The sequence below is a fragment of the Pleurodeles waltl genome, chromosome 9 (genome assembly GCF_031143425.1).
Source record: "Pleurodeles waltl isolate 20211129_DDA chromosome 9, aPleWal1.hap1.20221129, whole genome shotgun sequence".
Lineage (NCBI taxonomy): Eukaryota > Metazoa > Chordata > Amphibia > Caudata > Salamandridae > Pleurodeles > Pleurodeles waltl.
In genome coordinates this window covers 511911834-511936317 of record NC_090448.1, presented here as the reverse complement: position 1 = coordinate 511936317, position 24484 = coordinate 511911834, and the positions used below count along the sequence as shown (strand labels likewise).

The following is a 24484-nucleotide window of genomic DNA, read 5'->3' as shown; positions in this document are numbered from 1 at the left end:
GCAAACAACATGTTTCAGTGTTAACTATGTAACTATTTCCTTCTAGCTGTTGAAAGGCAGGAAACATACTTCCCATGTGAGAAATGCTTAGCCTAATGTGTGTGTGGTTAGAGAATTCTGAAGTAACAAGCAACTAGAATTTGTAGTATTTTGGCAGAACTGTATGAAATAATTGAAATGACAATGCACTTTAGCTGAGAAAAGTCAGAATGGTTGCAAACTTGATGGTGCCATTGACAACCATTGGACTCTGAATCTTGTGCGTAAGATTCACCCACCAGGAGGCCCAATCAAGAATCCCATGGATATTTCCAATTCATGTAAGACTGGCAGAGTTCTGCGCAGATTAACTCAGTCTACTCCTCGAGTCGGCTGCTGTCACCTCTTGTCTTCTCCAAATCTTCTGTAGAGTTTCGTCTTAATTGCCCCATTTGTTTATGCTGTTCAGTAATATGCTGAACTAATTCTTAACTGCTGACTTGCCCTGTGTGCAGCCAGTGGTCTGCAGTGTCGATGTCTGGAGAAGGTAAACATTCTATCTGATGAGTTATTCCTGTCCCACGAGGGAGGTATAATTAAAAGCGATTTCTGTTTTTCCAGCTTAAATAAATGAGCCAGTTTTTTTTTTTTTTTTTTTTTTTTTTTTTTTTTTAAAGAGTCCCTTGTTAGATGTCTTTTTGCCCTCATGTATTAGCCTATTGCGACACATACAAGTACAAATTTGTGTTAGAGAAAAGGATGGCCCAGCTCTGCAATGGACTGCTGAAATTGTAGTTTAATGATTTACTGATTTCACCATCATCTGCTTTGAAGTCTGATATTAACGTGCATATTGAGGTTCTGCTGATCTAGGTCATTCTTTTGGAGTATTCAACAGTATTGATGTTTACACTAAATCTCAATAGAAGTTTGTCAACCTATTGTTTTTATATATGCTTATAATTTAGTTTTGTGCACCATATACATGCCATTGGTTTTGGGATTGTAATAAAAAATATAGCACACTTTAAAATGTATTCAGTTTGGAGTGTGATTTAGTGTTAAAGTATTCATGGCACCCTGAATGGTTTATGATTTTAGGTCATTGAGAGGCGGAGAGTCCGAATTTGCCCAAATTGTGAGTTGTTTTCGGTGTAGTGGAAGGGTTGATGAATTTCCAGCATTGTGTTGCAAGTGTATGGTATGCGTTTTGAGTAGTGCTTGCGGCTAAATTGCAGTGAAGTGTGATATGAAGTGGCATACTTTTTGCTAAAAAATTGCTCACTTGCTTGTCGAGGGGTCCTGCAAAGTTTTGTACAAGTGTCTGGAGACTGAGGTATTGGCCGTTATGGGCGCGGACGACAATAGCAGTAGATATTCGGTGAGTCCTGAGGGCACAGGGAGAATTCGTATCAACCGGAGTGAGATTTGGTGAGGAAGTCCTAGCCAGAAGAGTAGCAGTGTGTGAAAGGCCACAGTCAAAAGTTCGATATAGCTTTCGAAGTATTTTAGTCCTCCGGTAATGAGCAGAAAGTTTTTTTTTTTTTGTGCTCCCAATTTTTCTAATGGGGTTTTATGTGAGAGGTGCATAAGATGGCTCTAAAGTGAATCACAGCTGCAGAGTGAAATGAGTGACATCATTTGGTCTGCACTTGGATAAGTTGGCCAGTGAGTAAAGCTGCACTGCTATAGGTTGAGACCAGGTTGTGAAAAGAATTGTGTGATCAAAGTTACTTCCTGGTTTTGCCAAATTTGTGTTTGAAAAAAAAAAAGTTATTTTATGTAAATTAGATTAACAAAGCTTTAAGGAGCACGTTGACATGGGATTTTTATTCCTGTTAGAGGGTGAACCTACTCCACCTGAGGTGGTACCAGAATTTAAAGTACTTGAGGAAAGAGTATCAGCATGTCTGTGGGTAAATCAATTGTGTAAAATAACTAAGGATAGTATTTTAGCTTGTCCCTGTTAATTAACTTAATTTAAGAGTATTAGATAATCGGAAGAAGGTGTTGTATAAATTAAAACCCCTTCCTAGACCTGCACAGTTTGAAGCACTTGCCATTTGGGAATTAATTGTGAGGTAGAAAGAGGCTCAGAAATTTGAGAGAATGAGGAAAACAGAAGAGACATTAGCCGAAGCTAGATGGGATGAACAGATGCATTACACAGTGAAGTTATTCTCAGCAATTACATAGGAAGGCAATAGAAGGTGCAATCTAAAGCCAAAAAGAAATGTCAGGAAGATGCAGGGACAGAAATTGGGTGAAAGGTAGCAGATAGAGTGATTCAGAGGATGAATTTATAATCCAGTTGTTGCAGAACTGTCCACTGTACAATGCAGTTCAACCAGTAAATTAGAATGTAGTCTCAAATATAGCCACAACCCCTAGTTCAACAAAGCCACTCAATTAACTCAGAGTGTGCCTATTGCTATTGTTGCACAGGTGCCAGTGTTTTATCTGACAGTTCCAATTGTTAATACAGCTCAGAATGTATTAGTTCCAGTTATTCAGAATGCAGTAGTGACTCAAATTGAGTCCACATCTTGGGGCATATTTATACTCTGTGCCGAAAGTGCATCACAAATTGATGCACATTTGGCGCAAACCTTGCACCATATTTATACTATGACGCCCGACCCCACGATCGTCAAAATCCCTCCGTGTGTGTAGTTTTCTGGATGCGGGACACCACCTTGCGTTAGTGACATGCAAGGTAGGCTTTCCAGTCCCAAAAATGACTAAGGCCTGTGCGCCTCATTTATACTCCCGTGTCATTTTGATGCAAAAAAACAAAAAACAAAGGTACAGCCTGATGTGTGCTGTTTAACGCCTGGGTGAGGGCAGGAGTTAAGGGGCCTGTGGGCTTACTTCCATGGTCTCCGACCATGGAAGCAGTCTAAAGGTGCCCTTACCAACCCCCCGGTACACCTCTGCCACCCTCACCCACCCTGGAGGACACCCATCCCAGGCATGTACAGGTAAGTGTAAGATTAATTGTTTTAAAGTGGCATGGGGGCCATTGGGCAAGGGGGCATGACTCCTGTCTTTGCTAAGACAGGGGTCATTTCAGTGGGGGGGTCATTTCAGTGGGGGTTGGGAGTCAACAAATGGCTCAAGTCTGGTTAGAGCCATGATTTTTGACTCTTACCCGATATGCACCATTTTTTGATGCACAACCCCCATTTTTCCCTAAGCCAGCACTGCCTGGTTGGAGGCCTTTGTTTTGATTCAGACCAGCCCGCAGTGCTGGCTAACGCCAGTCCCACCTGGTGCGTAGGAATCAGTTTAGCCAGCGGTAATTCCCCCCCTCACACAAACTAGTGCCGCTGCTGGTTTGCATCAGAATGTATAACTATGATCCCTAATGTGCAGACAGCTGCACAGACTGAACCAGAGCTATATCCATGTAACAAACCCATAGAAAGGATCAAATCAGACTTATAGTACAGTACTGAAATGGGATCTTTGGTTGGCAGTCTGGTTCCCCACTCCTCAATCCCTGTTCAAGCAAGGACACTCTAGTCAGGGCGAAGGAGAAACCTGGTTAACCGTCACTCTTTCCCCCCCCCCCCCCAAAAAGCACACCACTCACCCCTCCTTGGTAGCTTGGCATGAGCAGGAAGGCTCATCCCCAGAAGCAATGTGTAAAGTATTTGTACCAACACAGTAACAAACACTACACAATGAACACCACACCAGTTTAGGAAAATAGGCAATTTATCTAAATCAAAACAAGGCCAAAAATCCAACATTCACAAGATATGAATTTTCAAAAGAATACTACTACATAGAGAACAATGTAAACGTTGATTTTATACAAAGTACCTGGTTTGCATCAAAAATAAAGCTGCACAGGAAAGCATGCGTCAGAAAAGTCAGCGATGTGTCAATTCCTTACTCAAAAGTGAGGCTGTGCCTCGTTTCTTCTCCGGTCAGGTAGGTGATGCACCATTTTTCTCCCTTGCAAGAGAAATGCATCAATTTCCAGACATGGCACCTCGGATCCATGCAGGTTCACGATTATTTTGACGGCCAGCGACAATGCATGAGAAATCTGGCCGCACAGTGTTGGAAAACAGCACTATGTGGGGTTTGCGTCAGCAGCTGCAAACGGGTGTTGCGTTGTTTCTCCATCCGTGATGCAGGTGGCATGTGAAATTTCCTGCACAGCATTCTGTGCATGGATTTCAGTCCTTTTTCTGCCAACTTCACCATTCAAGGGCCCAGAGACTGGACAGGGGAACCACTTGGCAGGAGTCCGAGTCCAAATTCATTTCAAGCCCTTAGATATTCTTCAAGCAGGAATGCACAACAAAGTCCTGTCTCAGGCAGAAGCAGCAACTGCAGGCCAACCCAGTAAAGCAGTCATAAAGGGGCAACACTCCTCCTCCAGCTCTTCTCCATGGCAGAGGTTCCTCTTGGTTCCAGAAGTAATCTAAAAATCTGGGGTTGTGTCCACTACTTATACCCCTTTCTGCCTTAGATGTAGGCAAACTTCACAGGAACGCCTGTTCACAGGTTCCTGCTTTGCCCAGGCCTGACACACACACACACACACACACACACACACACACACACACACACACACACACAGACACACCAGGGGGTTGGGGACTGCATTGTTTGAGGGCAGGCACAGCCCATTCAGATGTAAGTTACCACTCCTCCCTACACTCTGGCTTGGAAGGCCCATCAGGATTTGTAGGCTACACCCCAGCCCCCTTTGTCTCACCGTCTAGAGGGGATTCCCTAACAGCCCAACTGTCAAACTGACCCGGACATGGAGTCAACAAACCGGTAGTTGCAGAATGGTTTAAGCAAGAAAATGCCCACTTTCTAGAAGTGGCATTTGTAAATTGACAATTTAAAATCCAATTTCACCAAAAGTTGTGTTTTTGAATTGTGAATTCAGAGACACCAAACCCCTCTTTTCTATCTGCTCCCAAAGGGAATTGCACTTTAGATGTTTAAAGGCACCCCATGTTAGCCTATGAGGGGTATAGGCCTTGCAACAGTGAAATCTGAATTTGGCATTATTTCACTTTCGGGACATGTAAAACACATTAGTACATGTCCCAACTTTAACATACACTGCACCCTACCCATGGGACAACCTACGGCCTACTTTAGGGGTGCCTTACATGTATGAAAAGGGAAGTTTTGGCCTGGCAATTGGGTACACTTAGAGGTGGCCTGTTCCTAGTGTCCTCATCACAAATGTGTGACCCCTGGGACCAACACCTGACAGCAGTTCCTCTGAGGGTCAGAGGGGGAAAGGTTTACTCCTTCCACAGTCCCATCTTTCTCCTTAACAGAAGGTCAGGAAAATACTTCCGCCACCCCATCTGTTGCTAGGAGCATTGTCAACTCAGACCTCTCAAAGTGAGGTTTGAGGCAGTTCACATACAGAACCCTTTAAGGGTTCATGGGAGTCACCAAGTTCACAAAAATAGGTGACATCACCCTTGTGCTCACTACCTCAAAATGCTCAGTCCATTGGTCCTGAAGCACCCTAGGCTCCACTGGGTGGATCACCCACACTTTCAGGCCAGGCTGAAAGTCAGTGGTATTCTGGTCATACCAGCATTTCAAGTCTTTGTGGCTTGCTTCCAGGTTCTGAGCGAGCTTCCTGAAGCGGACTGTCTAGTTCCTAAAATCCAACATGTAGCTTAACACATCCTGGGGTGCTTACTGGAGGCCTTCTCCAAGTCTTCCCCAACCAGACTTGGAGGTTCTCGCAGGGTGTCCATTCAGCAATTAAAAGGGGCTAAGCCAAAGTCCCTTTTGTGGCACATCCCTGTAAGCAATCAGAAGGCATGGCAAGAGGACATACCACTTACACCCAAGGGCTCTGACAGGCCCACAATCCTGCCTTTCAAGGTGTGGTTGAATCTCTCAACAAGACCATTTCCTTGGGGGGGGGGGGGGGGTAAGGAGTGGTGAACTCATGTCACTTCACATGCCTTCTACAGAGACTTCATATAAGTAGAAGTTGGTACCTCCCAGTAGAAGTTGGTACCTCCATCAGTTACCACCTCCTTGGAGATCCCCATGTGGGTAACGGCCTGCTGCCGCAAACCCTCCAGAGTAGGACATGTCTGTGCCTCACTGAAGACTTCTCTGGTGGGCCACCACCCCTTCCTGCAACCACTTAGTCAGCTCAGGGGCCTCCCCATCTCAGCCACCTGCATGCCTATTGGCTCTGCGGCATCCTCTCAGCTTCAGCCTGCTCCCAGACAGTGGGAACATCTGGGGCTGGTTTCCTCCACCCCTTGCCCTTACTCCTTCTGGCAGACACCTTGGCCACTCTTTCAGGCTCCCCTGATCACCCCGATGGGCTGCCACTGACCGGGTGGGCACACCTCACTCAGGCAACCCCCCCCCCCCAACATCTCCAAGTGAGACCTGTGTTCCACCTCCTTCCAAGAGGAATCCTCCAGGTCATTGCAAAACAGGCAATCTACAGACATGGTTGGACTCACAGCAACCCTCAAGGAACCCGAAACCCCAACCCCCCATTCAAGATGAGCCTGTGCCACTCTGCACAGGCACTGAGAGTTTTCTACTGCAAGTACTTGGTGAAGTACATGGGGGATCTATCTGCTCTTCTGACACCTGGTGAGTTCTAACCGTAGAGACTCTGGCTCCCATGTCCCTCAGAGCCTCCACCCTGTCCATTGATGGTCACCCACCTCCTGTATTTTAGGATTCAGGCACAAGGGTCCTCTGGACTATCTCACTGTCCCCTAGTGAGACAGGTATCATCTAAGCTGGCACCCACCTGGAACCAACTCCTTCCCAAGAGCTACACAGGCCAAACCCTTTGAGCACCAATGGGTGTCTGTGCCCCCTTGGGACATTTGGAATTTCCCCCTCCCCTCATGTGACCCACTTGATCACATGCAAAGCACTTGTGGGGACCCTTCTCTGCACATTGCAGAGACGCATGTTTTTCTACTGGGGGCTGCTAATCCTTACCCTGGGAACTAGGTTGGGTCCCTTTAGAAAACTCCTAACCATTTACCTTTACACCTTGACCCCTGCTTCTTCTGATGGACCTTGCCCACCCTTGGCATGGTCTCCCCATACTACTTATGAAACCTGGTGCTCTCCCTACAGTCTGCTTCCTGTGCAAGCTTTCTGGGGTCAGTCAGCTTGCTGTCAATCAGATGCTGGCACAGCTCTCGAAAACAGACTAGATAAATGTTCCCAATCAAATTGTACAGCCCCCTCATAAGTTGTCACTTTGCTGTCCTTCACCAAACCATCCAGTGACCTGCAAAAAGACATTCCAACCACGTTTGGGATTCCTTTTTGTAGGACCTCAACTTATCCCTGTCCTGCTCAGGGGTGAGACCATATATTGTGAGCAGGGTATCCCTCATGATAGAGGGAGCGAGTCCCTGAGGATCCCCCAAGGATGTGAGAGTGTCCCTCCCCTCTACCTCAAAGTACTTCCACAGACACCCCCCAATGTACCTTGGTGACAATTTTCATGCGGAGAGCTGACTCATACCCCTTAAACCACAGATAAGGGATTATAAAAAGGAATATCACATTTAAGTTATTTACCAAGTCCTTTGGAATGTATACCCCCTCCTCAGGTTGAACTGAGATACTGCTGCGACCATATCTGCTAGACTGGCTCCTCTGATCCAGTCCCTTAACCTGAGCTCATGAACCAAGAGCATATTTTTCTCCTCTATGAAGACCCTTCTCTCTTCAATCTCCATTTTAAGTGTCTCTAATATCAACTGGTGCAACCTCTCTGCCTGTTGCTCCTGCAACTCCTCAGGTGTCAGACCCTTGGATGACACTGCTACCTGCCATGGAGACCATTCTCTTCCCCCCCCCCCCGGCAGAACAGGCACTACCACATTATAAATACTCTGAACTCTTCACCCCCCTCTGTGTGCATCCCAGCCTCCCCGGCTGAGACCAAGGCCCTTAATGCCTTTTGCAGCTCATCCTTCCTGGTGAAGCTCTTGATTGGGCAGGCAGGTGCACGCCTTACAAAATTGCTTAAGTTGAGCCACTGTGTACTCCTCCAGTTTCTCCAACTCAAAAACAACTTTTGTAGACCTAGCTGGTGCATCTCCAGACTGAGACATGTTAAGGGTCACTGAAAAGTACAAAGTTCCAAATAGAACAGAGCGTTCAAAAGAATGAAATAAATAAAAAATAAAAATCCACCCCCAAAAAATATATATATAAAAAAACAAAAATTGAAGCAGTAGAAAGTCCAAACAGAACAAGTAAAAAACAGACAAGTAGTATGTGGTCACATAATGGTCTGCACTGAAAACAGTAGGGTGCACTTAGTCACTGTCAAGTACAAATACCAGTCCAATCCTCACTGCTGATCACCAATGTTAGAAATGGGGTGTTTTTGAAAAAGATGAAAAAAAACACATCAGATGCCAGGTCTAACAACTGCTAACTGGGCAGGGTAAAGAATTAATGTTACCCCAATGTCAAAAGAATGTCAGGACCAGATGCATTGACATTTCCGGTGACAATAGGCCTGGTAGTTGCTGTATGCCTGGGGTTCCCAGATTCCAAATCCAGTATCAGCAATAAATTCACGTTTTGGAAATAATGCAGGAATGGAGACTATGAACTGTGGTGCCAGCCATGACACCTATGATTTCTTTTTGTTCAAAAAATACATGATTGATCGGTCCAATTGATGCAACATGTCCCCCATGCTCAATGGGATCATCTGTGATGGCTCAAGATGAAGCTTTGCGAGCTCTATGCAGTATTCCACAGCTTACAGCCAGAGACAATAGTAACAGTATTAGTTTGCAAGGATTGACTGAAGGGTTAGTCAATTTAAGCATCAGTTTCAGGAAACACGCCCAAAGATAAGATATTTAACATGGTGAGATTAAAATTGGAATTAAAAATGATTGAGGGAACATTCAAATTGGACAGTAGATTCTTACGATGAAAACAAGTTGTACTATGTGCAAGGACATCACTCTTTGATCAAGACAGGCTTATAAGAAATTAACTAATTTTTAACTGAAAAGTCTGAAAGATAAATGAATGCAAACACTTAAAGATTAGATTTTGACTCAAGAGACACTGCAAACTAGGACATCACCTAGAATAAAAATTAACATTACAGAACATTTAAACATGGGGAGCATTAGATAAATGTTAAGATAGATGGGCAAATAAAGGAGATAGGAATAAAGCCAACTGCATCTTCAAATGATTTATAGAAGGCTGAAGGAGCTGTAAAAAACAAATGCTCGCAATGAGAGATTCAAGGAGGGAATTTTGTTCATGCCCTGTGGAGCAGAAGTGGCATACTGTCATTTACAAATGATTAACCAAATTTGATGGAAACCAGTGGAGTGGTAGCAGCAAACCAAGAGGTTTGTCAAGCTTGCAAAGTGCCTGTGGGAAGATCTGAACACTATTTGAAATTGTGGTTCTGGCAGATTTGTAGGAGAGTGTAAGCAGGGTGTTGATTGGCTAACTTGAGAGCTGCCAAGGGATGCAGTAAGTAGGTGCACCACCTGAAGAGTTGATGAAAAGCTAGTACAAGGTGACTGAGTTATTGAACGCTAAAGTTTCCCCTAAAAAATATATTGGTAGGCAAAGAATTAGGAGGACATCACAGGAGACAAAAGATAATGTTCATGCCAATAAGATTGTTGCAAGCATTCAAATAGTAGCACAGAAATTATTGAACCAAGAGATGATTCATTTTGTGTTCAGATTTGTTCAAGGGTTGAAGCCTGAAATAAGTAACATGACTGAATCATTTGATTTGCTGGTATGGAAAGCCAATTCATAAGGTATTGCATTATGCAAAATAGGGTATTGATGAAACTGAGTTGAAGCAGAAAAGACTAAGGGAAAAGGCATGGATGATACAGATCAAGTCTGCCTAAATAGCATGTATGCAAGGACTGGTGAATGCAGGAAGCCAATATGGTTCCTCAGTTTTAGGGCTAGTGGAATTAGTTCTGAATGTTAATGTGGCTGATGTTCAAAACATGAAGAAAATTCTTCCTTGTCATGCGTGCAGCAATGAGACATTAGAAATGGAACTGTCCCTGTAGTAATGTACATTTTGGTGCAGGGTGGTGGTGTTGTGCAGATGGTGGACAGTCAATATCAAAGAGTTTAAGAGCCCTGAAATCAACAAGAAAGTTGGAGCAGCAAATGCAGATTCCACAAGCTCTGATGGCACAGCAACAGGTAATGGTTACTCGGCAGAAAGTTAAACAAAGTGCAAATGTAAATCAGTTAATCACAACACCCATGGATTGATTTCATAGATGAAGTGAGTGAAGAATGTGAGGGCGCTCAGAAAAGAAGAATGTGTGCTGGCTGCCTCACTGAAGGTAGATCAGTGTGTTCCTTATGTGAAAGTGAATATCATGGTCATGTTTCATTCCTGGAAGGACAGTTCAGGTTGGGGGAGTAGCAGACAAGCATTGGGTAAATCCCTTTACAGAGCCCATTCCAGTTAAAGTGGTGACCTTTGAGGATTTTCACCAATTCATAGTCTGAGATCTAGTGCGGTAAGGAAGAGACTTACTGTGCAAATTCAAATGTTCCATCACTTTACACATGAAGGGATAGCAATTCAAGCCAATAGCCACGAGACTTAGAGTCAAACAGATGAGATGTTTCCTCCAAATACATTGTTTCCTGCCATGACAGTTAGACCTGCCTGATGAGTTGGAGGACACAGTAACATTGAGAGTTTGGGCTCTCTGGAAAGGATACTGGACTCAAAAAGGTGCTGAACCAGTTAAAGTGACTGTAAAGCCAAATGCAGGTTTCCCAGAAGCGATTAAAGAAATTTCCCAAATTGTAGATTTTGTTGAGGAGAGAATTCTAAAAGGAGTGATGGGCAGCCCATGTAATCCTCCAATTATAGGATTGCGAAAGCAAAGTGGAACTATGGCATAGTTCAGTATTTGAGAAAGGTGGTGCCAAAGCCAGCAGTAAGTATTCCAAATTCCATGTGAAGCTGAATTGTACATTATAGCCTGTGAAAGTTTCAAAAGATGCCAATGAAATGGAACATGACTGTCTCGATGTCACTGAACTGTGCACCAAACCCAGACTATATTCAGAATACTTCTCTATAGGAGAAGTACCAAGTTGTTTTTGTTGATGGCTCCTCTAAGAGACAAAAGGTACTCTGAGCTGGTTATGCAGTCTGCACCCTCACACAGAGTACTCAAAGCTTCGATAAGTAATTTCTGTCCAGTGGCTAAATTGGTTGCTTTTACAACAGCATGCTGTGTATCTGAGCAGCTGAAAGTGACAATATTCAGAGATAGTCACTACAGATTTGGTGTTGAGCATGACTTTGGGCAGTTGTGGCATGAGAGGTTTTAGGACTTTATCAGGGTCACCCATTAAAAATGGATAAATAATTCATCTTGTTAAATGCTTTGCAGTTGCCTGAGAAGATTGAATTGCGCAGCCCATAAGAAATCAAATGATTATGCATCATTAAGTAATGCCAATACTGATTATATTGCCAGATACTGTGCACTCCATTGCATCACCTTCAATGTAGAGTCGGGTGGTTAAAGTGATACCAGTGAGACAAAATCAAAGTTTCTTGATGTTAGTGGCTGATAGCTGGGATGAAATCAAGAGATTGCCTGAAAAGGCAACAGAGGAGGACCACAGGTTGGGCAAAAGCAGGTTATGTTCAAAGGGAGGAAGATGTCAGGATTTCAAATGAAGGGAAAGTTGTGGCAAGAGTGTTTGTTGAACTCGCTGGCTGGATATTGCAATGGTCAGGTTCATCTTGGCAGAGATTAAATGATTCGCACTTTCAGACGTGTTAGAGCACCAAATTTAGATTGATTGTGGAAGTGGTTTGTTAGATGTGCTACATGCCAACAAATGAAAGTAGGGAAATGCACATTGGTTAAATTTGAGACATAGGGAGGTCCATTTAACAAATTGCAACTCAATTTTATTAAGATGCCTGCCTGCAACAGATTAAAGTATTTACTAGTCATTTGTGTTTTCCCACTGATTGAGGCTCCAACATGTAGGGATGACAGTCTCACTGTAGCCAAGCTGCTGTTCAGAGAACTGATAGGGAGGTTTGGGTTCCCAACTTTGGAATCAGATCCAGGACCTCATTTTAATAAGGTCATAAAATTGTTGTTTGCAGCACTGAATGGAGCAAAATGTGCACCGCAGTTACGCACCAGAGGTATCCGGATTGGTGGAACACATGAATGGAACATTGAAAGCTGAATTGACAAAGGTTTGTGCTTCTACAGCATTGAAATGGCCGGATGCATTGCCACCTGTCCTGATGTGGATATGTAGCACCCCAACTGAAAGACAGGACTGTCTCACCATGAGATTATGGGGCATGCAATGAGGTTACCAACAGTACCTGCAATAAAATTGTGAGCATAACAGATGACTTGGTGCGGGATTATTGCTAGGATCTAGCTGATGTGCTGTTAGAATTTTCATCCTTGGCATGGTCTTCCTTAACATTTTGCCTCCGTTTCTCCAGGTTGATGATGTGTCCTGGACTCTGATTTTGCTGTTTGTTACTGTGGGCACTTTACCACTGCTAACCAGTGGTTAAGTGCAAGTGCTCCTTTACAAAATGTGTATGTAAGTCCCTAGTACAGTGTAGTAGAGGTGCCCAGGGCCTGTAAATCAAATGCTACTATTGGACCTGCAGCACTGGTTGTGCCACCGACATAAGTAGCTCTGTAATCATGTCTCGGACCTGATACTGCAGTGTCTGTGTACAGTTTTAACTGTAAATTTGACTTGTACCCACTTGCCAGGCCTACACCTTCCCTTTTCTGACATGTAAGGCACCCCTAAGGTAGGGGGTGCTAGGTAGCCCCAAGGGCAGGATGCAGAGTATGGTTAAGGTAGGACATATAGTAATGTGTTTTATATGTTCAGACAGTGAAATATTGCTAAATTTATTTTTCACTGTTGCAAGGCCTGTCCCTCTCATAGGTTAATATGGAGGCTACCTTTAAATCTGATTAAAGTGTAGATTCCCTTTGGGAGTGGATGGACATGTAGCGTTTGGGGTCTCTGAGCTCACAATTTAATAACATCTTTTAGTAAAGTTAATTTTAAGATGGTGTTTGAAAATGCCACTTTTAGAAAGTGAGCATTTTTCTTGCTTATACCATTTCTGTGACTGCCTGTTTGTGGATTCCCTGTCAGGGTCAGTTTGACAGTTGGGCTGGTTGCACCTCACACTAGACAGTGATACAAAGGGAGCTGGGGTGTAGCCTGCATATCCTGATGAGCCATCTGTGCTAGGAGGGAGTGAAGGAGTGATCACTCACCTTAAACGGCTGTGCCTGCCCTCACACAATGCAGTCTCCAACCCCTTGGTGAGTGTCTGTGGCCTGGCCAAGGCAGGATTTCACAGTCGAAAGACTTTTGCTTTCAAGTAGGCCTACTTCAAAGGAGAAATTGGGTATAAGAAGGGCACCCAAAACCAGACGTTAAGAACACTTGTGGAAACCAAGAGAAACCTCTGCTTGGAGAAGAGCTGCCCTCTGACTATGCTTTGTGGAGCTATCCTGCAGTTGGTTCTTCTCCCAGAGTAAGAAAGCAAAGACTGGACTTTGTGTGCCTTCCATGTTGCGAAGATCTCCAAGCGCTTGAATTAGAGCTTGCCTCCGTTTAAGTCTCAGGGACAGCAAAGACTCCTACTCTGCCCTGTGGTGCCCAGTTCCTGGGACCCTGAAAGGAGAAGCTGGCAGCCTAAGAGGAAGAAACCCTTGTACAGAACGCTGTGCAGAGAAAAGAGATGCAACTAATCTGCAGTTAAAAAAAAAAAAAAAAAAAGATGCTCATCTGCAACATGACTGAAGAATCGACACATGGAGCTGGAGAAATCACACATCGATGGAGGTTGGTGAGAATGCAACCCGCGCTGCGTGGTTTTCGGATCATGCGGCTGGATTTCTGACGCAAGTACTGCTGGGCATGTAAAAACAATGCAAAGCCTGCCAGGACCAGAGAGTGCTGACCGGATTGATGTATTGCGCTCCTGCCAAGAGCAGAAACTATGCGCCTCGACCCAACAAAAGGAGAAATAACGCAAGGTCTCACTTGTGAGTGAAATAGGCGCATCACAAGCCCTTTGATGCACCCAAGGTACATTCACGCTAACAGTGAAAGTGTGTGGTTAAAACTACATGAAGACTTGTTGCTTTTTGATTGATAACCTGTATTGTGGATTTGTCATTTTGGTGTTTAGATAAGTATTTCCTATTTTTCTAAACCTGTGTTGTGTCATTTTGTAGTGTTCTCATTAAGTTACTGTGTGTTGGTACAAATACTTTACACCTAGCACTCAGAAGTTAAGCCTACTGCTTGTGCCAAGCTTCCAAGGGGATAAGCAGGGGTTAGCCAAGGTTGATTCTCTTTTACCCTGACTAGAGTGAGGGTCCTTGCTTGGACAGGGGGGGAACCTGACTGCCATTCAAAGACACCATTTCTAACATGTTTGCCCTTTGTCTCATCAGGTTGAAGCAGCAACAGTTCAAACAGCTCAAGAACTCTTCAGCAGCTTTAAAGCTAGAGGTTAAGTTATAAAGAAACTTGGAAGGAAGGCTTGCCTTAAGCCAGGGTGGAAAGGACAGTATCAATTTATCTTGAGGACAACAGCTGTGAAGTGTGCTGGGATTCCGAACTAAATTCATGCAAGACACACACAACGTTCTGTGTCCTCTTTGGACATAGATCATTACAGCTTCAGAGGACTGAAAAGCCCATCTGCTGAATCCCCGACAGGTAGGTGACTGCCTTGCAGCCAGCCTCATCACGAGTTCCTCGCTGAGTCAGCAGGCAGAAATGCTATAGTCCATAGGGTGCACTGGCACCCATCGCAAAGTTCACTGTCTGCAAGGCAGTGAGTGAACTTTGTGACAGGGCTTGCCAGGGGGGGGCCTGCACTTGCCCTTGGCAAGTGCAGGGGCACCCTGCATCCTGTCTTCGCCAACTTTTTCATGGTGAGGTTACTACCATGAAACTGCTGGCAGAGGGGGTTGTAATCCCCAGGGTGGTGCTGCCCTGGCCAGTTAGGACTGCCAGCATCACCAGACCGTCCTCTGGAGGAAGACTGGCAGTCCAACCATGGTGGTCGTAATGTGTCAGTTGGACCACCCACCAGCCTTGCAGTCAGTATACCGCCAGGGTCATTGTAAGGCCCAGAGTCTGATCCTGCAAGAGTGAATGCTGATAAGGGGGGTTCCGCTCGACCAAGTTGTGATGACTGAAGCAGAAATTGTGCAGAATGGTCAAAGTGCAAACAGCCTGAATAAAGACAAAAGTGTGGGAGAGAAGAGTCAAAGCAAACAGACTCCTGCCAGTGCAACAAATGTGAATGCAGTTGCACCAAACGAGAAAGCTGAAAGGAAAATCAATGGCCTGCAGCTGCTCATGAACTGGTTGCCAATAAGCTCCCATAACAAAAGCAGTTGAAGAGTCAAATCAAAGTGAAGATAGAGATGGGGCAGTAAGGAGAACGAAAGCAGAGAGTGACAAGCTGCAGACCTCGTCAGGTGAGAGTATCTATTTTGGCACAAATGACTAGGAGAATGAGCTGACGGCCTTTTGTTTTGAAGATTGGAATTCGTTTAAACATTCTGGAACTTGAAAATCATATTTGAACTGAATTTTGAAATAACCTTGCCAATTGATCAAGAACATTACATTCTTGAAGTAATGTTAAGTGATGAGACTGTTTTATTGAAAAAGTTGAATTATGTTAAGGTCTTTTAATAGCACTTGGTCATCAAGAACTGCTGTAAAATAGTGCAAAAAGACTTTGGAATTGCATTATTTGGCTTTTGCTTTTATATTTTTTCTTTTCTCCTCGGATTCTACAGAAGCCTTGTACCCAGGCACGGTAAACGCAATAAATGTAAGTATGTGTGCATTGGTTTGGTTATAGTATATAGGATTGTGCACATTTTATTGCTTGCAATAATGAGTGTTTCAATGAAATGAGATATTTAAAGCAAAGCAACTCCAGTGCAGAGAATGGCAACATCTAAGCAAGCTACATTTTATAACGATGAGGGAGTACTTCTTTTAGAGGAAGGATGATTTATTTTTCCAATGTTTTATAGTTTGCTGTATGAATGTGTGTGTTTTTTCTGTACACAAATTCCTTCATCAGTACAGGAGGGAATCACTTATCAGCTTACCTCCAATTTATGGAATTAGTTGCAGTTTATAATTAACACATTTGTATATTCAAGAATACATTCAGTATTTCTATTACAATTTTAGTTTTGTGTTTCTTTTGTTCCCATCAATCAGCATTGCAAAGAACATAGTAGGCAGGTTCTCTGAGCCTACACTAACATTTGGCACAACATATGTGCACAGGAATAACTTAACATGTCATCACACAGGTAGACAAGGAGTTCATAAATCAAATTGACAAGAGAAAAGCAATGAAAGACAAGATAGACAAAGGCATATTTTACAGAAAGAAATTGGTTCACAACATCTGATACACAAGGATGCTTAGCTTCAGATTGGCAACTTATTGGGAAGCGATATATACACATACACAGTCAAAGCGTTTGTGGGAATGAGTAAATGCAGACGTGTTTTTGTTCAGGAGTGTATGGGATTTTATACTAAATGGAAAAGACCCCTCTGTGCCTGGTGTACGTTACATCTGTGTTAAGAACTCTTATTACAAGTTACAAGAGGTTGGTATGGCACAAGCTATTTATCAGTGTCTTTTCTGAAAATCTGAGACACTTAAAATGAAATTTAAAAGAGGAGCAAGTCTTTCAGATATTATTGGAAATATCTTTAGAGCTTCTATTCCATCAGGGGGTGTGATGTTGAATGACAAATAAAAGAATCTATTGTAAATAAGATAGACTGATTTTTGTTAGGTGCAATTCTCCTAATGGATACAGAAATGGTTGGGGTAAGGTTTAGGTTTTTGCAGAATTGTCTTGTGTTAAACAGCCTTTTAGCAGAGGAAGGCAGATTCTGCTGAGTTTTACAGTCACAGCACTGCTGCACACATTCCTGATAAAAGCAAGGAGATACTTCTCCAATTTGAATATCACATGAATCTGAAACCGAAATGTTTGGGAGACAAAAGGTGAAGGATTTGCCAAAGTAGGATCTTTGTCTGGAAACGGATTTGTGAAAATGACACGCTTTGATTGTGACAGTGTGATGATTTGTGCACTTTGTTTTACAAAGCTTACAATTTCTGGGAAAGACAAAGCATGATGAATAAACAGAGGAGTGAAGAAATGTAGAATATGAGAAGCCGATATTATCAGACCATTACGAGAATTTATAATTATTACAGACCTAGGTCATCAAGCTACAAGGTTTTTAATCTGTGTCATTGTAAATGAGAAAAGTTATTTTGTGATGGCATGGATTGATGTCAGAGGGACTGATCGAGCTCAAATGTACTAATATTAATGGCAAAGAAGTTAGCATACAGTGACTTTCAAACCTTAAGGTATGAAATATTGACGTGGAAATGTAAAATACATTTTTGAAATACGGTGAACAATATGGCTGCCATTTGTAGCTATACAATGAAAAAACATTGTGCATTAATATTTGAGTGATTTACACAATGCAAAAAGTAAATTACTAGATGAATTAGAATTGAAGTATTAAATGACCGTGAATCGTACTTATATTGAATGAATTTATTAACATGAATTACATATGTGCAGAACAATAAATGTTTAACTTGTGTTCTATTATGCCATAAATGTATGCAATAAAATACGTTTTAAATTGTAAGGTGCACAATGGGCTTTATTAGTGTATTAATGTGCATTTAGGTTGTCTTCTCTTGACTAGCTTGAGATTCATTTTACAGCCGTAGAGAGGAAAAAAAAAAAAGAAAAAAAAAAAAAAAAAGACTATTCTGTTCCCTCTGATCTGAATTCTTTCCCTATGTTGCTGAAGTGATGTTGAATGTCCTATTGTATTGAAGTCAAACAACATGTTTGTGTTAACTATGTAACAATTTGTTCTAGATGTCAAACAAGACAGGAAACTTAAACATCTCACATGGGAATTTTATCCGTGTGTGGTGAGAAAAACTTCTCAAGTAACAAACAATTAGAAATTGAAATATTTTGGCAGAACTCTATGAAATCATTGAAAACAGTGCACTTTTGTTGAGAAAATTCAGAATAGTTGCAGACTTAATAGTGCATTGACAACCATTGGACCCCAAATCTTGATCTTGAGATAAGCCCAACTGAAGGGCAAATCAAGAAGCCCATGGATATTTCTAATTAGTGAGACTTTGAAGCTTTGAGTTAGTCTGTCCATAACTCTGCCAGAGTCAGTCTCCTCCTCAAGTCTGACAGTCACCTCCTTTCTTCTCCAAGCCTTCTGAAGAGTTTCCTTTTAGTCTTAATTGCCCCATTTGTTTATGCTGTTCAGTAACAATATGCCCAACTAATTTTGAACTGCTGACTTGCTGCATGTCAAGCCAGTGCTCTGCACCATCTTGATGCTTCTGTCTACTGATGTCAGGAGAAGGTGAATGTTCCGCCTGAAGTAGTATTCCATCTGCTGTCCCATGACAAGAGGTATAATTAAATGTGTTTTTTTTTCAACTTAATTACACTAGCATACTGTTATGTAGAGTTCCCATGTTTTTCCACTTTTGTCTTTTCGCCCACATGTGTTAACCAATTCCCACACATGTAAGTCCAAATTCATGTTAAAAAGGAAGGCCCAACTATGCAGTGGACTTAAACTTTGATGATTTACTGATGCCATCATCTGCATCGCAATGTGATTAATGTCCATATTGTGGCTATGCCATTCTTTTGGAGTGTTTAACAGTATTGATGTTCAATAGTCTAAATCTCTGGAGACTTTTTGGTCAACCTATGTTTGTGTATGTTTATAATTTAGTTTTGCGCACCATATACAGGACCTTGAATTTGCGACTGTAATAAAGCATTCAGTTTGGAGTCTGATCTATTGTTAGATTGTAGTGTTCAGAATTGTGTATGGTTTTAGGACATTGATTCATGATTGACTAAACGGACTACACTTTTCGCCAAGTAGAAAGATCTAGTCCACCTCTGGTGGTGGGAATAGTGATCTCTCACCAAAGTGCTTGTGGTTTCTGGACCTGTGGTGGGAGGAAGACCTCCACAAGCACATCAGCAACACTTGGGGGGGGGGGGGAGAGAGGATGCAACACTACCACCAGAGTGGCAGACTCTCAAACTGGGAAACCAGGTTGGAGTTTCAGCATCAGCTCAACATCCTAGGAGTCTGGGCAAATCATTTAATTTCCCCATGCCTAAAACCAATATGAATGTGTTGTGTAATGTAACTGATGCTCATGTAAAGCACTTCAATACCTTTGGGCTAAGTCTGCATGCAAATAAACAAATTAAGGGTCTATGTGATTGATATTTTAGCAGATGGAATATCAGTCATTGTTGTGATGGAGTAACCTGTTAACTGGATTCTAAATCCGGCACATGTGTCACTGGGCTATGATTGGACTACATTTGGTCTTTGTCCCCCCCCCGTGGCAATCTTGAAAGACTTGTTGGTTATGAAGCGCCCTAATTTCCTCATTTACTGCTATATCCTCAGAGGAAAAAGCTTTTGATTTTCCACTCCAATTCCATCAATATGCCATTTGAATGTGCCACACTTAGTATAGAGTCAGAAGGTTAGCACTCTAGTTGCTCATTAGAATACTCTAGTAAAGTAGCATAGTTAATTAGTAGTCTGCGGCAGGTGCCGAAAGTGCATGTTTCAGTCTGCATGTCAGAATGTTTTATTGAAATACAAGAGGAAGATGATTCAGAACTCTATTAAAGAGTGCCCTAATTTCTTTCTAGCACAGTAATCATACTTTCATGACAAAATGAGCCCCCTCATATTGTCCCTTTCTAAATTAAATGTTTTAAAATTTTACCAGTTTGATTCAATAAAGATGAATTCATGTGTGCCACTTGTCAGAAGAAAGACAGTTAGTGCTCTAGTTTTTAGAACACTCTGGGAGGCTGCAGTAGAACAAGGGAATCAACTGACAAGCTGCTCCTATTGGAATTACCTATTTTACTGAGAATGTCAGACTTCATTCTGATGTGGCTGAAAAATAGTGTGAATTAACAAAAAAATAATAATCTTTTAGCTTCTGGAGGATCTTCCATAACCTATATGGAAAACTCCTGAGGAAACAGTTCTGCCAAACATGATTCATGAATTCCCAGTAGCAGTAAAATCACCTTAGCACACACCACAATTCCTAAAGCTATTATGGTTCCACAAACAAATTATTTTATATTTAAATAAAATCTGTTATCACCCTTTATATGCTCTCCCTTTTGTGACTGTCCTAAAGTGATGTTCACTACAATTCATTTAAATGGGGGTCCATGTCCCATAGGCCTGTAACAGCTGCTATATATATATATACACACACACGAGCCATAAATACATATATGCAAATACACTGCTTAGGACCTCAATACATCACTCATGACATTACTGATTACATCTCAAATTACACTGATTAAATGCAGAAGAGGGTTCGCTGCAGGAGCCAACCCCTGCTATGGTTGGAACTCCATGCTATATGGGGGTACAAAGTAGTAGATTCTTATAAAATGTGGGGAAAGGAGAATGCAGTAAAAACTGGGACAAAGTGATGAGAAGGTACTCAAAAAAAAAAAATTGAAAAAAAAAAAAGAAAGCAGTGAAAATGAGGGAAATATATGAAGGACAAAAAAAAGTTGGATGATAAGAAAGTATTGACAATTTAAAGATAGCTAAGGATCCTCTGCAGTCCTGCAAATGTGGACAGGACGTATTCTGGCTATTGTCACAACCATGTGTGAGAGTGTGTGCCTGGGTGTGTTAGTGTATGCATGAGCGAGACTGGGTATGTTAGTGGATGCATCGGTGTGTACCTGGATGCACACTCAAACAATTTCAAGAGTCCCACATCAACACAAGAGTTACTCACACTCTGTATTAGCTAGCTCAACTATGGCAATGCACTCTATAGCCACCACCACCAAACTCATGCAATGTCTCAAAAAAATACAGAACGCTGTTGTCTGACGGGTTCTTGACCTGCCCAAGAGATCCCACAACTCCTAGCTCCTGAAAGACCTTCACTGGCTCCTGGTCCAGAAGCGATGCCACTTCAAGCTTCTCACAGATGTCTACAAAGCCCTCCATGACCAAGGAGGCACCTACCTGAACCACTGCCTGCACTTCCAGTACCCTAGGAGGACCCTCCTCTCATCAGGCCCTTGCACAGATTCTCACACTTGTTACTGTCCTGCTGGAGGATGCTCCTCCTCTCTAGCTGCCAAGAGCAAGAACACCCTCCCCCCCCCCCCCCCCACTACCCCTTCACTGAAGGCGTTCTAGAAAGGGCTCAAAACCTGGCTTTTTAAATGAGACCTCTTAGCACCTGGATACCTTTTCAGGTAGCAAGTTGTGTTTTACAAAGACATGATTGATAGATCATTGTGTGGGTATGTGCCCAGGTGTGGCAGTGTATGCCGGGCTCTGTTATCGAATACATTAGTTATGTGGGTGCATCAGTGTCTAAATTGGTGTGTTCCTGGATGTCTCAGTGCATGTATAACTGTTTGGCTGGGTGTGTGACAGACTCCATCCCTGTATAGCTATGTCTGTAAGTGTCTGCATTGTTGTGTTGTTAGGTGTGAGTATGTACATGAAAGTGTGCCTTGGTGTGTTACTTTATACATGTGTGTGCAAAGTTGAACACATTGCTTGGTTGGTTTATCTGTGTATGCCTGCATGTCTCAGTGTATGCACAAGTGTTTGGTTGTGTCTGTGCCTGCATTAGAGTGTGGATGGGTGTGTGAGTGTATGGATTATAGTGTGCCCTGATGACTTTGTAAAAGTAGGCATGTACATATATCAGTTTACGTGATAGATCCATAAGTAACAGCTGTAAATGGGATTTACAGCGGAGGACACACAGGCACCTGTTGGTGCATCAACAGATCTCTGTATTTTTTTTTTTTTTTAAAGTTTCACACCAAGCGGTCACGTTACCTCTACCCTAATCCCTTTGTCCATTGCAGCCCATATTTCAGCCCCAGGGACCGTTCCCCAATACATTAAAATGGCAGCCCCAACTTACATGTTAGGTTGCGGCTAGCCAATTAAGTTCTTCCTCTGGCATATGAATCCACCCCAGGTGGATCTGCATCTCCAGATATCTCTATTCCCCACCCCCCTCTTTCTTATTTCCAAAGCTACTGAACAGATTTATAACAAATAAGAAAAACACAATCTGTGCAATAAAATCTAGCTTCCTGCCAAATTTGATGTAATTCTGTTCAGTGGTTCAGGCTAAAGGTGTTTAAAGACCCTATGGGAAAACATGTTTTGGGATCCACCCAGTTCTCACTGGTGATGGATCACCCTGAGACTTTAAAGACAGCAGCTGAACCAACTGTTATTAGTTTTGAAAAATTATTATGATTTGTCAAACTGAGGCAAAGTTATTGTCAAAATAAAAATAAAAAAATATATATCCTATGGAAAATAGATCATAACTATACCTTCTGGTGGCCACCAATAGGATCTATCCATCTATCTATCTATACAATACTGAGATAGAACCAAAACCACAATGTAAACTTTTGTTATTTCAGTCTCATTATAGTAACACTTCTATCTCTTTATAGATAAATCACAACCAACAGGTGGTTTGCACACATTGATCTTCAGGGCTGTTTACAAAATACAGAAATTATACATCTGTAATTTTCCACTAAAATATCATACGCAAACGTGTACAGAAAAGGAAAACAAAATGTATAACCAGTGCACATACTTGCTATTAATAATTTACAATAATCATATGTACATAACTTTCATAATGCACATCCCATATTATAAATGACACTAACAGATTGACATCAGTTGCATTGGCATCCCCAGTCGACACTACAAACCTGTTTTTGTTATACATTTGCAGCAGTGGTCAATAGCTAAAAAAACCTCCTAGGCTGTTTTACTTGTACACATCAATATTACGTACCCAAATTGGCAAGTAATTACCTTAGAAACAATATTTGGCTCTCTAGATCTGTCTGTCTTCCACAAAAACAAACAATACATTGTCAAGACATTAAATATATGACAATCTTATTTCATCCTACTTTCTGTAAAAAGTCGCAGCTATTTTTAGTTCATATACCAAGTTCTTACCTGAGCATTTTACAAATTCTACAAGTAAACTTACACTAATGTAAGGAAATAGTTTACTACTCCATCTTGTGCGCCATTAAAAGTTTGTATTTGCAGTAACCTTATTCACATCAAACCTGTTTAGTTATTATGCAGGTAAATTGAATGTTAAAATAATTTAATTTTCTACTTGTGATAATCCTTCATTATATAGGAATCAAATTTAGTTTATCTCACCTTGGCTAAACAGCTAATTCAAACATGTGTTACCACTTGCATCGGATTTATTTTTCTGTCCTTGGCCGTATATTCCCCATGTTACAGGATCCTAAAAAATAAATTACAAGTGCCCTCAATCCTTGTCTAAATCAAAAACGAACGATTCTAGCTCCTTGTGCAACTATAAGTAATTAAGTGGGAGGGACACCCTATTTAATCTTTCAAGGTATTATTAAACACAGTGCTAAGGAACATTACTAAATTAACATTCTATTCCTCATGACAGCGACATCTACGGGTTCTTATTCGTTTGCAACCATCCATTTTTGCTAGGTTGGGGATATTCACCTATCACACCGAAATAGATCAGCTAGGCACGGTTATAATCCCAATACCATTAAATACTTAGTCCTGTTCGTCGTGCTACAGAAGACTGCACTCCATAAGGAATTCTAGTGCCGTTTATCCCTGCCCGATGGATTGAGCCTCTTAGCATCCGATCTTCAATGCAACCCCGCCTTTATAATATAATATGCTGTCCCCGTGCCACATATCAGAGTCCAACTGCAAACTGCACTCGCCAAAACAGTCCGTAGTGCTTCGTCCAACTCGAGCTGCCTATCTCCCCGCGACTTTCCTCCACAGCCTCCTCCCGACTTGACTCAAGCCTTAAATTTGCTTCCCTCCTCAAAAACACAAGGTATAATAAACTTCCATCGCACATGGCTACTACCACGGAACACCTTCTAACATAAACGTAGCCGATCTTTAATAGCGTCTACTTGCAACATTCCCCGAACTCGACACTCACTGCGTCTCTCTTCAGCAACATCTTCCCTCCTTCACGATGCTGATGAAAAGGGGTATTCGACACCCGTGCTCTTATATACTTAAAACAATTACCTAATTGAAGCCACCTGGTTCAAATCCACGTTATGTTTCAATTAGTAACCGGCTACCCACATCGTTACAATTGGCTACAAGCATTATTTTAATTAACCCAACTCTAAGAGGGCTTCAATAAAATATGTCCACGTTCTCCAATTGAAATAATTGT

At 42.1% G+C, this 24484-nt stretch overlaps 1 long non-coding RNA gene across 1 annotated transcript in view; it reads right to left on the bottom strand.

The window, feature by feature from the left end:
- The window catches only part of LOC138258657 (uncharacterized), a 97543-nt gene extending 73274 nt beyond the window's left edge, over positions 1-24269 (bottom strand). Inside the window, exons 1-2 of the long non-coding RNA XR_011198486.1 lie at positions 24239-24269; positions 23446-23536 (exon numbers count right to left, since the gene is read on the bottom strand). This is a non-coding gene — a long non-coding RNA (uncharacterized lncRNA). The remainder of the gene's footprint in view (positions 1-23445; positions 23537-24238) is intronic.
- Between the last annotated feature and the right edge of the window lie 215 nt (positions 24270-24484).